This window comes from Erithacus rubecula (assembly GCF_903797595.1).
Source record: "Erithacus rubecula genome assembly, contig: SUPER_Z_unloc_2, whole genome shotgun sequence".
Taxonomy (NCBI): domain Eukaryota; kingdom Metazoa; phylum Chordata; class Aves; order Passeriformes; family Muscicapidae; genus Erithacus; species Erithacus rubecula.
The window spans coordinates 6,767,881-6,781,498 of record NW_027635860.1 but is presented as its reverse complement, the minus strand read 5'-3'; the positions used below and the strand labels follow the sequence as shown (position 1 = coordinate 6,781,498).

General features: G+C 41.7%; 1 long non-coding RNA gene across 1 annotated transcript; it reads left to right on the top strand.

Moving 5' to 3' along the window:
• The first annotated feature begins 8,900 nt into the window (after positions 1 to 8,900).
• LOC306814857 lies at positions 8,901 to 13,355 on the top strand. Its single transcript, XR_013777264.1, has 2 exons — positions 8,901 to 9,601; positions 12,999 to 13,355. It is a non-coding gene; the product is annotated as an uncharacterized lncRNA (long non-coding RNA).
• The last annotated feature ends 263 nt before the right edge of the window (positions 13,356 to 13,618 follow it).

The window sequence follows — 13,618 nt, the reverse complement described above, 5'->3', positions numbered from 1 at the left end:
TGCCAGGGTATATTTCATTATCTTCTTTCCAATATCAGTGTTGAGCCTTTGAAGAGATTATTAATTTATGCAAAGTATCCAAAATTATGAAAAATAACTGCGAAGTAGGGAAATATACTGATGACAGATTCTGCAACTTTGAAAGTACAGTTACTTCTCTCCAGAAACTGGACTTCTTTGAGGAGTTAAAACAGAAAATTCTGGAGTTTCTTCCTTCTGCCCAAGGAAGATATAAGATCCTCCCATCAGTAAGTGACAAACACTTCATGGAAAGCCAAACTCTCAAATTTCCCTCCATTGTTTTATGGGATGTCTCTATAAGGCTGCTCTCAGCCTGCCTGGACACCACAAATAAGCCAGCCCAAGTGTGAGCCAGAGGACATGGTTTGGCCTATGAACTGCTTATTGCTTCTTTCTTACATGATACTACAACAAAGTAGGCTTGTCTTTGGGTTTGTGACAGTGGAGCAGAAGAGGCTTTTCTTTCAGCTTCTTTTGCATTTCTGCAATCCAGTTTCCCCTCATGCCCTCCTAAGAGACAGGCGAGTGAAGTTATTCCAGTTTCAAAACATTTATTTGAAATCTCTAAGCAGACTGTTTAAGCTCATAGGCCAGCATGCTGCTGGCAGCATGGGGTCTCTTCATTTCCAGTACTGGGTTTTCATCACAACATCTTCTGCCAGGAGCAGAGTACAGACAGCCTCTAGACTCTTCTCTGGAGATCCAGTCAAACCTTCCCACGAATGCAAAGAGGCTGCAGGCAGCCCACATATTTGTGAGCCAGAGGAAGAATGCAGGGATCAGAAATTTAATATCTCATTGTAAAAAGCGAATGCCTGGAACTTCAAGTGTACTTCCATTCTGGACTACATTACAATAGAGCTGTCTATGTCTCTATATAACCATGACTTTTTTTCAATATTTTTCTTCAGTTTAATCAGAGTATAGCCATGTCCCCTGCAATCTTTTGAGACATATCCTTTGTTCTTTTGGTTGGAAGATCACAGCATTGTACAAGAACTCAATGAGGTTTTCTGTTCTCCAAATACAGGCTTCAGGCAGGCCGTCCAAACTTTACACTCTCATGGGAGGACTTACCATTTCTCAACTGTGAAGATATCTGCCTTGTCTCTGCATGTCCTGACCATTTGTCATTGCATTGCTCAAGCTACAGAGCTACAGTGGTTCAGAGACCTGTATTCTGCTTCTGGGAACATGCAATGAATGCCAGCAGGCAGAAAAATACCTTCTAGGACTCTCCTGGCTTAGCAGTTATTGTGGGGCATCAGAGAACAAAGGATCCTGACACAATACTCACATTGCATCTCATTTACTCTTATGCTTCATTAGAAGTTACATTAGACAAAATAGACCAACAAAATAAATCAATATCTACCCATATTCATTGGGAGCCCTGGGATGCATCTATTTTCAGTTTAACTCCTGAAGTGCCTCTATCTCCCAGGTCTCTCAGGGAGATGAGTTTGGATTTTCATTTCCAGAAAACCTACCCAGAGTGCATGAGCCTGGACCCAATTACCCAATTATAGGGTCCTTATGATGAGGTCATGCAGTTGCCCCAGTCAGAAAGCCAGATTGTTAGGAAATGTCTCAAGAAGGGTTCTCAGAGGCCATTGCTGGAATGTGCAGATCTGCTGAGACTTGTAAGCTTTGAGTCCCTTGTCTTGTGATCCTGTCCATCTGTGGCAGGGATATCCAGGCTTTCTGGTCCACTCTTGCTGGAACAGCACAGGATCAACACTCTTGTCACACCTGGGGATATGAAGCTGAGATAATACTAGAGGTGCCCGTAATGACTGTGGTTTGATCGTAAGGATGAGCTCTAAATTGTGTGTGTGTTCTGCAGGGCTGCAGGTGTGTCTCCCACCTCTTGTATTGGCCTTGCTAAACCAGTCAAGTAGCTGTCATGCTCATACTCGCATACCTACACAACACAGTGCCATCCCATGTGAATAGTCCTGCCCCTTCTTTTTGCTCTTCAGTTTTCTCTTTCACCCTGTCTCTTCCACTGTTTCAGATCCAAGCCCTGTCTTTGTCTTCCCATCCAACCTCCCTTCTTTACCACTTAAAACCAGTGGCACAGTGTATTTCAGGTGGACAGGAATTTATGGTATTGGGTATACAACAAGGTTGTGCAAAATAATTGCAGCCTCCTCAATCAATTCACATGTTATAACTGGGTCTTTCCATCTGATTGTTTCTGCAGCACTGGAAAAGCCAAAGATATGAACTCAACATCTGCTGCTCCTTGCTATTCTTTTTAAAAATTATTATTATTTTACTAGCCAGTGCAGTGAGAGACTGCAGAAATGCCTGTTTGGTTTGACCAAACCTCTCAAACAGATCTTTTCCAATTGTGACAGCATCTGACCTTTATATAAATCAATAACTTTTTTTATGTTGTGCCCAAGCACTGGATATAGTGAATAGTTTAATGATGGTTTTCACAACTTAAAAGGCAAATTTCTAGCTGGGATGAATAGTGATTGTATTTGTACTGGTATCATTTAAATTAAAATGCAGGTCTATTGGCTGTTCTTAGTCCATTTGCCTTCTAACACTGTTCTGAGCATCTTCGAAGTTGTAAAATGAGACATCTCAATTGATGGGAAAAAAGTGGTTAGTAGAAGCAGATTACCAGAAACCCACCAACTCACTAATCAGTAATTATATTGACTTTGTCAGACCATAAATTGCAGCTATTGCACTTCCCCATAAACAGACTTCCCTACTCTGATACTGAGGGATGACATCTGGGACACGTTTGAAATATCACAGAATGGGTTACATATATAATTTTTTCCAGATCATTCACAGAGATAAACTAGAGTAGATGAGATAAAGGATGAAACCAAAGGTGGCTTTTGTCCTGTGTTTCCCATACTTCCTATAGCTTTTTGGCTCTTTCAGGAGAGTGTATGCCAGGCAAGTTCCTCTGATTATTTGCACTCGAGTTCAAAATTAATTATGGGCAAGTTTCCTTCTCTTTCTTCTAGAAAAATAAAAGTAATGTTGAAGCTCTGGCTCTGATGATATTTACTGTGTTTACTGAGCATCAGAAGGCAATGACTGAATATTCACTTTCTGACAGTGAGATCTACTTCCAAGCATATTCCTCTTCTTGCTTTCTCTTCTCTCAAGGCCGCCTGTCCTCTAGCCACACAATTTTTTCTACCCCTCTCTACTGAGATTGCCTCCTTATTACCAGACACGAGCCAAAATCTCTCCTGACAATCTTGGAGCAATTGCTAAGTACTGGATTGAGATTGTTTCCTTATGACAATGAAATGAAAAAGTGACTTGCAGTGATACAGATCTCAGCAGCTTTTGAACGTGGGATATGGTTTTTAAAACTTCGTGCTTTAAATCCTGATTGCAGAACTTGGGGTTGACTTTCAAGATACAAATTTCTCATGTACTAAAGGGCAAATAAAAACAAAAGAGTAGTGCTGTGCAAACCTGGCTGTTAAGCCATTATTTGTTTACATGATAATTTTCTTTTGCTTCTACCTATATAGAAAAACTTTGAATTTTGCTTTGTCGTTTATCTTGAGCCAGACAAAAGTTAAAATGCAGTTCAAACACAACTGCAAAAAAGTTCTCAAAGCTGGTGAAATACAAATTTTGTAAGGTGTCCAGCTGAATATCATAAGTAGCTTTCCACATGTAAAGACACTGGTCACAACTTTGCTTTGTAGATTTGCAAACCTGCGACTAATCAAAATTTATTTATGGAGTGCATTGCAAAACCTGAAGCCAGATGTGTTTTGCATCATTTAGACTTTATTGGGTACATTTAGTTGGAAAGCGCATTTCTTTTCTACTCTCTTCATTGGGCAACATTTGCACACAAAAATTCTTTAAGCAACCCACAAACTGCCTTTAAAATATTAATTTACTTTGTAGCTGAACACTTGAAAGTTACAAGTATGAGCTTATCAAGCTGTGTGACACAGTTTTTCCATATATACATTTAGGGGTCTATGCTTGGGGTACTCGACACAGTCATATAAGAAATCTGGTGACAACCAGATGTTCATAATAGGGTAAGCAATGAGAGAATTCACTAGTATGTTGTTTTCTTGTACTTTTTGGTCATGGAAGTATTTATCTGGAAAAAAAAAATAGTAAAAAAATTACTTTTGTAATTTGATAGGCTTAATTCATATCAGCCAAAGAACAGCAATGTATTTTGAAGCTCAGTTAGAAATGTGCACATATGTTTTCCAAAAGCATAACCCCAAGTGTACAGGAGCTAATGCACTTGGTATCATCCCAAACAAATTTTAAATGGACTGATATTTAGAAAAACGCATTAGAACAGAAACTAAAGTCATAAACCAGTATTTTGCACATTTGAAAATCCACAAAGCAGTTCTTTTGGGGCTTTTCCATACAGTAGGCAAATCCAAATTTTTCAACATTCAACTCACACCATGGGTGACTTCACTGCAAAACTTGCATTATATTATATATATAATATATATAATATATATTACATATATAATATATATAATATATTATATATATATTATATGTTATATAAATATAGTATTTTATATATATATATATATATATATATATATATATATATATATATATATATATATATATATAAATAAAATTATATTTCTGAAATTCCTATAGCCAGGATTAACCAGAGAAATTTTAATATCATACCTGACAGATCAGGGACATAAAAAGCATTTATTAGTTATGTTAGAAGCCATTGAAGGGTATTTGTACTCCATCCTTTGGTTTTTCAGTGTTTTGTCTGAAGAACTGCCCTTCTCAGGTTAGAGACAGCCCACAAACTACACTAAGAAACAGATGCTGAACTACTTATATTATTTAAAACATTGCAGCCTATTGTCCCTAGAGAGCAGAGCTGCACACTTACACACTGAAAGGACCTGCTGTTTCCTATGTTTCATATGGCAATAAAAGCTAGGGTTTTCTCCCAAGCTTGTGATAAGCTCAGCTGCTGTATAGATCTTTGAAGGAATAAAGGGACCATAACTGAAGCACAGTATGAGTCTGTTTCATCCAGCACAACCAAAGTAAGAGCTTAGGTTTGGTCTTACCCTTGTGCATTGATCAATACCTTATGCCAACATATCAACCCCTATCACAATAGAAGGCAATATTATAGCCAAAAAAAAGAACAAAATAAACCAAACCAAACCAAAAAGATCCCAGCAAGATCCCTAGTTTCACAAAACAAACCAACCAACAAACAAACAAACAAAACAAAACAAAATGCTTGACCTCCACACACTCTCATTTCAGAAAGGAAGTGTTTTATACAGCAACTACTAAATACAAAGCCAGCACTACAAGAAGAGAAAATCTCTATGCAGCACCTGTGACCATTTTATAAAGAACCTTGAGGAGCCCAAATGGGGTGGAGTAAATGGATGCATCAAAAATCTGTTTCATCTGTGGAAACTACTTGTAACTATGAAAGTATTAAATTAAGTGTTAGAATGCAATTTGCTGTAGGATTCTTTAGGGAATATATGCTTTGAGAAGTCTTTGCTTAATTAAGGTTTTATTAAGAAACATTAATATTTATATATATATATATGAGAAAGAGAAATATGAAAATATTAATTGTACACAGTTCTTCTAATAAAAAAATCATACATCTTAGAAATATTCTTAGTTCTATGCAATTCCTCTAAAACTATATATAACTCTTACATTTTGACCTCATGATCAGAAGGCACCTGATGTTGTACTTGGGCACCAAGTCCACCCTTGGGGTCCTGTAACATCCTCATGAACTTCTGGGGACAAAAGTGAGCTGCCAATTAGGTTTTGCCTGCTTTTCTTTTCTATGTTCTCTGTATTTATCACACATATAATTGTAGCTCTGTAGTCTATTTTATTAGTGACTAGTTTTCCCTGCCCTTCCCCAGGCAGAAATGCAAAACTAATTCCAAACCCCCAAGCCACAGGGGGTACAGGGCCCCAGTGCTATCTTGGCTCTTCCCAGGAACCGAGGCCCAGAACAACTCTTGGAGATACATCCTCATGGACAAAGCACAACTGATGTTGAAGGGGGGTTCCAGAGAAGGGGCTTGACCTGGGGGGGAATTGCATCACCAATCTTCTTCATAACTTGTGCTTTTTATCAATTATACTGATTTCCTAAAACGTATAAAATATTCTCATCTCTGGGAGGATGGGCTTTTGTGGACATCTTTCCATAACTGCTCCTGAAGGCCTCCAAATAAAGATCCTCTTTTATATTACCTCCTTATTAAAATTATCTCAAGTTTCATTTTCAGATGGGGCAAAAGGCAACAATTATTCTGGTACGCCCAGATGGGACGGCAGAACCTGGTACCCTACCTCCGGACCAAAAACATCATGCAAGGAATTCTTTCCTGCCAGCAATCTCTAGAGTCCCATGAAGTGGCCTGAGGTTGAGATAACACGGTTTCAAGATCCCGCAGGAGGTAATATAAAAGTAGATCTTTTTGTTGTGTAGTATGCCGTATGTAGTAGCTGTGTGTGTATTGTGTGTCTCATAAGGTCAGCAATTGTCAGCAATCCCGGGACAGCCTGCCGCGGTGGCGGGGCAATTTGCTCTTGGAGTGATTTCTCAAAAGCTTTTTTTCTGGCCTCTTTTCCAACCTGTCCCAGATCTGCTGGAGGGGAGGCGGGCCGTACTTGTGTGTGTCCGTGTGTCTGTGTCTGCCGCTGGCTGAGACTGTTCATTGGTGGAGAAAAGCAAATTACTCTGCGAACAGTTCTGTGGCGTTCAGCGTTAGCAGGCGCGGGGTTGAGCTGAAAACGGAACTGGGGCCGGAGCGGCCGGGGAGAGCCTGGCCCACTCCCTGCCGGGAGCTCGGGAGGCATCCCCACTTCCCACAGGATCTGTGGAGCGGCCGAGGAGAGCTGGGCTCGCGCCACTGCGAGCTTCCTTTGTTCCACCCGTGAAACGTTTTTCCCAAGATTTTAGAGCAGGGGCGGCTGCCGGACTCCCGGGCCCGCTCGGCGAGCGGGGAGGTCACGCCCTCCGTGAGGGACATGGGGGACCAGCCGCTCTGGGAGGGCCGAGGAGGCTCCTGCCCCTGCCCTGGTCACGGCCGCGGCATGGGGCCGGCAGCGGGGCCGGGAGCGGGGCCGGCAGCGGGGCCGGCAGCGGGGCTGGGAGCGGGGCCGGCAGCGGGGCCGCCGCTGCGCAGCCACGGCCCGGCTCCGCCCGGGATCGTGCAGCGGCGGCACTGGTGCTGCCGCCGCGGAGGGCGAGGGCGAAGGCGGCGTTCAGTCGCTTGAGAAAGCTGATGTCACCTTTGTAGGCAGGAACAACTGTATCGCGGTTTCCACAGCAACGAGCGTTGTTTTGGAGAGGCCTGGGAGGCACGGCGAGCAGGCCCGAGCGCGGTGTCCCCGGGCCCGTGTCCCCGGGCAGAAAAGCTCTTTGTCGGCGCTGCTAGCCACCTGAAAGGGAAACACCGGCTCCAAAGGACAGCAAGCCGTTTTCAGGCTTCCTTAAATCAAGCTGAAAGTAAGCAGAGTTCTGTGTTAGCAAATACCATAAAATGGAAATAGAGCCAAGATACTGTAAAAGGCTGTTCGTGCCAGAGGGGTAAGAGATATGAGACCTCTCTTCCAACCTTTAAAATTTAAAGTGCAAAAACACTGTGTGGTTTATTGGTCTATCAGTTTCTCTATTGGCCAAACACTCCTGAAAAGGATCAATTGGAATTTTGCAAAAGGAAGAAGAAAACAGGTAGTCTAGAATGGTTTACTGAATTGAATTTTTGTCCTGGTTTGAAGGACAGGTATCTGCCAATAAAGGCAGAAGCTTCTCTTTGAAATGGAGACTGTAAAACCCCTCCCTCCAAATTATTGCAATTTTGAAATTAAGGGGCTCTCAGGCAAAGATATGGGAATAAGGAATAACAGTTCTTTACTAGGACAATTAAAATAGAAATACAGTATTACAAAGAACAATCCCAACCCTGACAGAGTCAGAATACAACCTGACACCCTGTCAGTCAGGGTGTTGGTAGCAGTCCCATTAAATGGTAGCTACAGTCCCCCTACAGTGGCAGATGTGGTTCAGCTGAACCTGTAGAAGGGTGCAGTTTTCCTCTGAAGGTCCAGGGATGATGTGGAAAGGTCTGGCTTTTCCTCTGGAATCCAGTAGAAGGAAGGTTGCCTTGGTGTTCAGAATCTCAGTTTTTAAGTAGGCAGGAAAGGCTTGGCTCCTCTCCCTGGCTGGAGCATCTCCCAGTAGGATGATGTAATTTTATCAGTCATCCAGTGGGACTCAATGGCTCAGCAGCAGATGATATCTTCCTGGAGGGAGGATGGGTTGTGGAAAAGATAAAGATGATTGCCCCACCCTGTCCCAAAGATGGCCCATTAGCAGATGGTGTGTGCCACAGAGATAAGGGTCACTGCCCCACCCGTGTTCAACAGATGGTGATAAAATACACATTTCTGACCACATCCTGTATTGCAACTCAACACAATTTTAAAAATACCTTCTCCTGCATCCCTGTGAATAAGAAAGGCTGAGGACTCTTTGCTATTACGTGGAAGGATCCTGAAACAGGGAAAAAAAGGCCTGTCACAAAGGCAATCCTGCCTGAGGGTTTAAGGCACAACCCAACTGTATTCAGAGATCAGCTGGCAAAGAAACTGGAGAACTGGAGAAGTCAGCAACTGAGAATCACTTCATCCAACCAGCAGCCAAGAATTGCTACATCCAATAGTTGCATGCAACCCACTGTAGGTTTGTTCTGTGAACATCAGTGACATGTACCCTACAAACAGGGTAATGTTATTCTGAAAATGTTTGCTGTCAGTCCTAGTATGTGTCTGTTCCCAACACTAACTGAATGTATCTGTTTGCAGACCGTGGAAGAAGCCTATTCCAGCAGACCAAACCTGAAGGATGTGCCAGATTGAGAGCTGTGTGCAGGTGAGAGCAGCTTCTTGCGAGGTAGCAAACAGCCTACAGGTTATGCAGTGACAACCAAGAATCAGGAAACCAGGCAGCCAGGCAAAAGGCCTTGCCTTCAAATGTATCAGCACAGAGAGCTGAACTGATTACATCAATGAAAGATCTAGAACTGAGAAAAGTCATCTGAAGGAGAGAAGACTGGCAACTATTCAAGGTAATGGGATTGAATACACTGAACAGACCCATGCACTGCTACAGAGTATTTGGGAATGTAGAGAAACAGCTTTATGCATTGCAAAGGTCAGCAAAATAAAAAAACCCCAGCTCCTAAATTAGAAAAAATAAATCATATTGCTGATAAAAGAGTAAAAGGGGCTGCGGAAAAAGGCATTTTAATGGTGGTGCCACTAAGGAGAAAAGGATTTCCGAAAGGAAATTGTGTTATCAAAGTTTGCCCCAAGGCATGGTCAAAAGGACCATCAGTTTACTGCACAAAGACTGAAATCAAGGAAAGTAAATGGACTATTGCACCAGAAACAATGCAAACATGGGAAAAATGTTGTACTAGAAACAACAGAAGCAGATTTTCCAGGAGATTATTGGCAAATAGATTCTACTGAGTTAACAAGCAAAGAAAGAAGCAAGTATATACTGGTGTTAGTTGGCACCTTTAGTGGGGAGTCTGAGGCTTACCCCTGTAGCATGAACATAGGACATAGTGAAAGGACATAGTGGAAGTTTTTCTCAGTTATGAAGTTCCAAAGGTTTGGGTTTCCTTTAGTGTTGTTCCCCCAGTGGTCAGGGAACTTAAACAAATGTTGGGAATTGTTTGGGATCTGTAAACTCCCTACTCACCCCAGATGAGTGGTAAGGCTGACTGTGTGAGTAAAACCCTCAAAATACCAGTTAGTAAAATCTCTCAGTGACATCTGTGACATGGGCTCACGTCTTGCCCATAGCCTTGCTTAAAATCTGCATGCAATCAAGGGAGAAAGTCAGCATGAGTCCTTATGAAAGCTTGCATGGGAGGCCATATCCAATTGTGTATGTTATAGGATAAATTTATATGAAGGGGAAAATTGACTTGTGGAGGTATTTAACAGCATTTTAGTTCCACTTTACACAAGCTCCAGAAATTCATCATCTTATCTGGACACACCTGCCCATCTGTTCCAGCCTGGAAACTGAGTCTATGTTAAATGGAGAGACAGTGATCTTACAAGTTAATTGGAAAGGGCCATTCCAAGTCCTGACTTACTCTTATCAAAACCAGAGATGCTGACAGAGAACTCTGAATTCACTGCTTCAGAGTTAGGAAGACCTCTGTTCCTGAGACAACTGCAAAACAGATACTTATTCGGATTAAGATTATTTGATTAAAGGGTTTTTTGTGCCTCTTGTACCATGATTCAGATTTGGCCCTAAAAATTTGTATGTAGCTCTGGTCCAAAATGTATCAAAAAACTCTTCATAAGAACAACTTGCCAAGATGATATTGAATATGAGAATCTGGCCTGGTAAATTGTGCTCCTAAATAAAGATAGGCCTGTATCCATATGGCTGTGATTCCAAATATAATATTTACAAATTTCCTAATTTCCTACTAATCACAAACTCATTAATACTGATTGTTGTTCTTATGCAGATCAGAGTGAAATAATTGCTAAGGATTTAGTTAAAATTTGCAAGCAAACTAATTCTGCTCTAGGTAGCTGCCAAAGGAGCTCACTGAACCTTGAGTATCTTCAATACCTTCACATGGTTGCCAAACTGAGCCTGGATATAAAAAATTATTCATAGTAGTTGTAGTTATAGTTGGCATCAGTGTAACAACCAGTGGAATGACTGATTGTATAAACTAAAAGTATGGTTAAATATGGAGTAGAGACTAAACAAGATGGAGTCTTGTTAGTCTCTAAAAAAAGGGGGAGATTGATGCCATTTAGGTTTTGCCTGTTTTTCTTTTCTATGTTCTCTGTCACACATATAATTGTAGTTCTGTAGTCTATTGTATTAGTGACTAATTTTCCCTGCCTTTACCCAGGCAGAAATACAAAACAAATTCCAGATCTCTGAGCCCCGGGGGGGTATGAGGCCCCGGTGCTGTCTCGGTTCTTCCCAGGAACCAAGGTCCAGAACAACTCTTGGAGATACATTCTACGTTTTTATGGACAAAGCACAACTGGTGCAGAAGGGGGCTCCAGAGAAGGGGCTTGACCTGGGGGAGAATTGGTCCTCCTAACTAATGCTTTTTATCAATTATGTTCATTTCCTAAAGCCTATAAAAATGTACCCCTGGGTGGGGGGGCGGTGGGCTTTTGTGGACATCTTTCCATAACTGCTCCTGAAGGCCTCCAAATAAAGGCTTTTATATTACCTTGTCCTGCTTTGAAAAGACAGGTGTGCTAGGGAAAGCAGAGCCTTCCCTTGAAATGGAGAAAGTAAATCCCTCCCTCTGAATTAGTATAATATTGAAATTAAGGAGCTCTCAAGCAAAGATATGGGGGTAGGAATAACAGTTCTTTACTAGTATATACATATTTATAACAAGGCAAACAAAACAACAGCTATGAAATTAACAACAAACAGTAACAGTTCTTTTGTCTGTGGGCTCCTTTCCCTGTGGTGCAGTTACCGTCCCAGCCGGCAGTGAGTGCCAGCAGCTCCCGGTGGGCAGGGGCAGATGTGCTGATCCCACATAGCTGCAGGCACTGCGGGTGATGGTGACTGTGTCCCTGATGGGAAGGGTGCAGGATCCTCGGAGTGTTGGTCCCAGTGCTCCAACAGGATGCTTGGAGATGGCAGGCTGAAGCAGCAGAGCATCCGAGCAGGGGTGTGGAGTCCAACAATGGAAGAGACAGCTCCCGGCGTTGGATGGTGGGGCGAGATTTTCCAGCGGACTTCCTCCTCCCAGAGCCAAAAACAAGCCAGCAATTCCTTGACCTACTTCCAGCCTCGCAGTGTTCCCCCCTTCCCCCACCCTGAGAAAAACTCCCAAAAAAACAGGGAAGCTCTTCCTCCCCCTAAAAGTCTCAAGGACCCAGCCATCAGTGCTCCTTAGCATGTCAATGGAAAAAAAACAACACCGGTGGAGAGGGAAGGAAAAAAAACCCAACCCTCCAACATACCTTCTTACTAAAATTATCTCAAGTTTCATTTCCAGGCTGAGCAAAAGGCAACACAACCAGACATGAAGAAAGATATGTATATCTCTTCAATTAGGCTGGAGTCAGAGTTTTGTTATTCCCTGTATCATTTATAAAGTGGATAAAATCACAAAACAAAAAAAATGGTTGGCAAGATTTCTGCCAAATAATTTTTGGACTAGAAGGCAGCACAGTGAAAATGTTTTTCTGAAAGAGTGCGGGTGTGTTATACTCAGTATATACTCAGTATTCTCAGAATTCAGTGTTACATTGAGTATTTCTCTTTCTAGCCAAGCTGAGGTTCCCTGAGGAAAGAAGGAAGGAAAGGTCATCAGGGACTTAGTGTGGGTTATTTGGAACAATTACTCCTTTTGTGTCTCCTTCTTACATTGTAGTGGCCTTCCCTCTCTATGGAGAAAACCCATCATAGGTGTCCTGCTGGCTGGAGTTTTTTAGAAAGGAACACATACTGCTTGTCTTAATATGTCTCATGTCATGTACTGACTCTGCTGGAGGAGAGCCTTCTAGAAGTCAGAAACAATCAGAAAGCAAAATTTGTCACTGCTTTACTCAAGAGAGAAAGATACAAGTCTCTAGAGAGAGCATGCAGATTTCTATAAGACAATCAGAAAAAAAATATTGTTTATTTTTTATATAAACCTACCCATATACAGATAGAATCTGCCAGTTTTGTTCTGTACAGTTGAGCTCCCCTGTTGCCTTGCAAATTTTTTGTAGCTTATCCAAGAAACTACAAAGGAAAACACTGTAGAGAAAGGTTAGAGCCTAGAAAACCTTATGAGAATTTAATTGTTCCACACTCTCTCCTCTCTTCTGGGCCCTTGTCCTCCTGTGTGACTGAGGCACAAGGGAAAAACTGTGTAATTCATGTTTGGATGGGAGAGTGAAGAAGCACGTGGGGGTAGGTCATTGCAAGACTGCCAGGAGACCAAGCTAAGTGCACCAAAACTTTCCTCAAAACCAACCAAAGGAGGGAAGAAATGGCCTGCAACCACAAAAAGATAATATCCCTTCAGTGATTTACTTTTTAAAAATGTTTGCTGCTGGAGTGGAGCTTTATAAAGTGGGTACCTGCTTGACAATGTCGCCCTGCTCCTGCACTATATGCTTCATTGCTTCATTTTTGAAAAACTGACATTTGCAATGTAATTATTTTAATTTATTTGGGTTCTTTTATGTCTAAATGTGACCTTTTTCAAAAGACCTTTTTTCATTAAAATATATAAAGCAAATAAATGCAATATATTTTGGGCATTAGATCAGAAGACTTTAGTTAGGTCTTTTTTTCCATGTCACCTCCTAAGGGAAGTACACGTTAAATTGCATAGTTTGCATGGCAAAATAAGTACAGCTTTTCATCACCAGTGGTTCTCAGAGAAAGCTTAGTTTTCTAGTGGGACACACAATCTTCTGCTGGATGGACTTCTGAAAGCAATCTAGATGTTTCTCCATTAAATAATTGTGAACACAAGGGAAGTTCTTCTATTGCCCTTGAAAAAGCTCC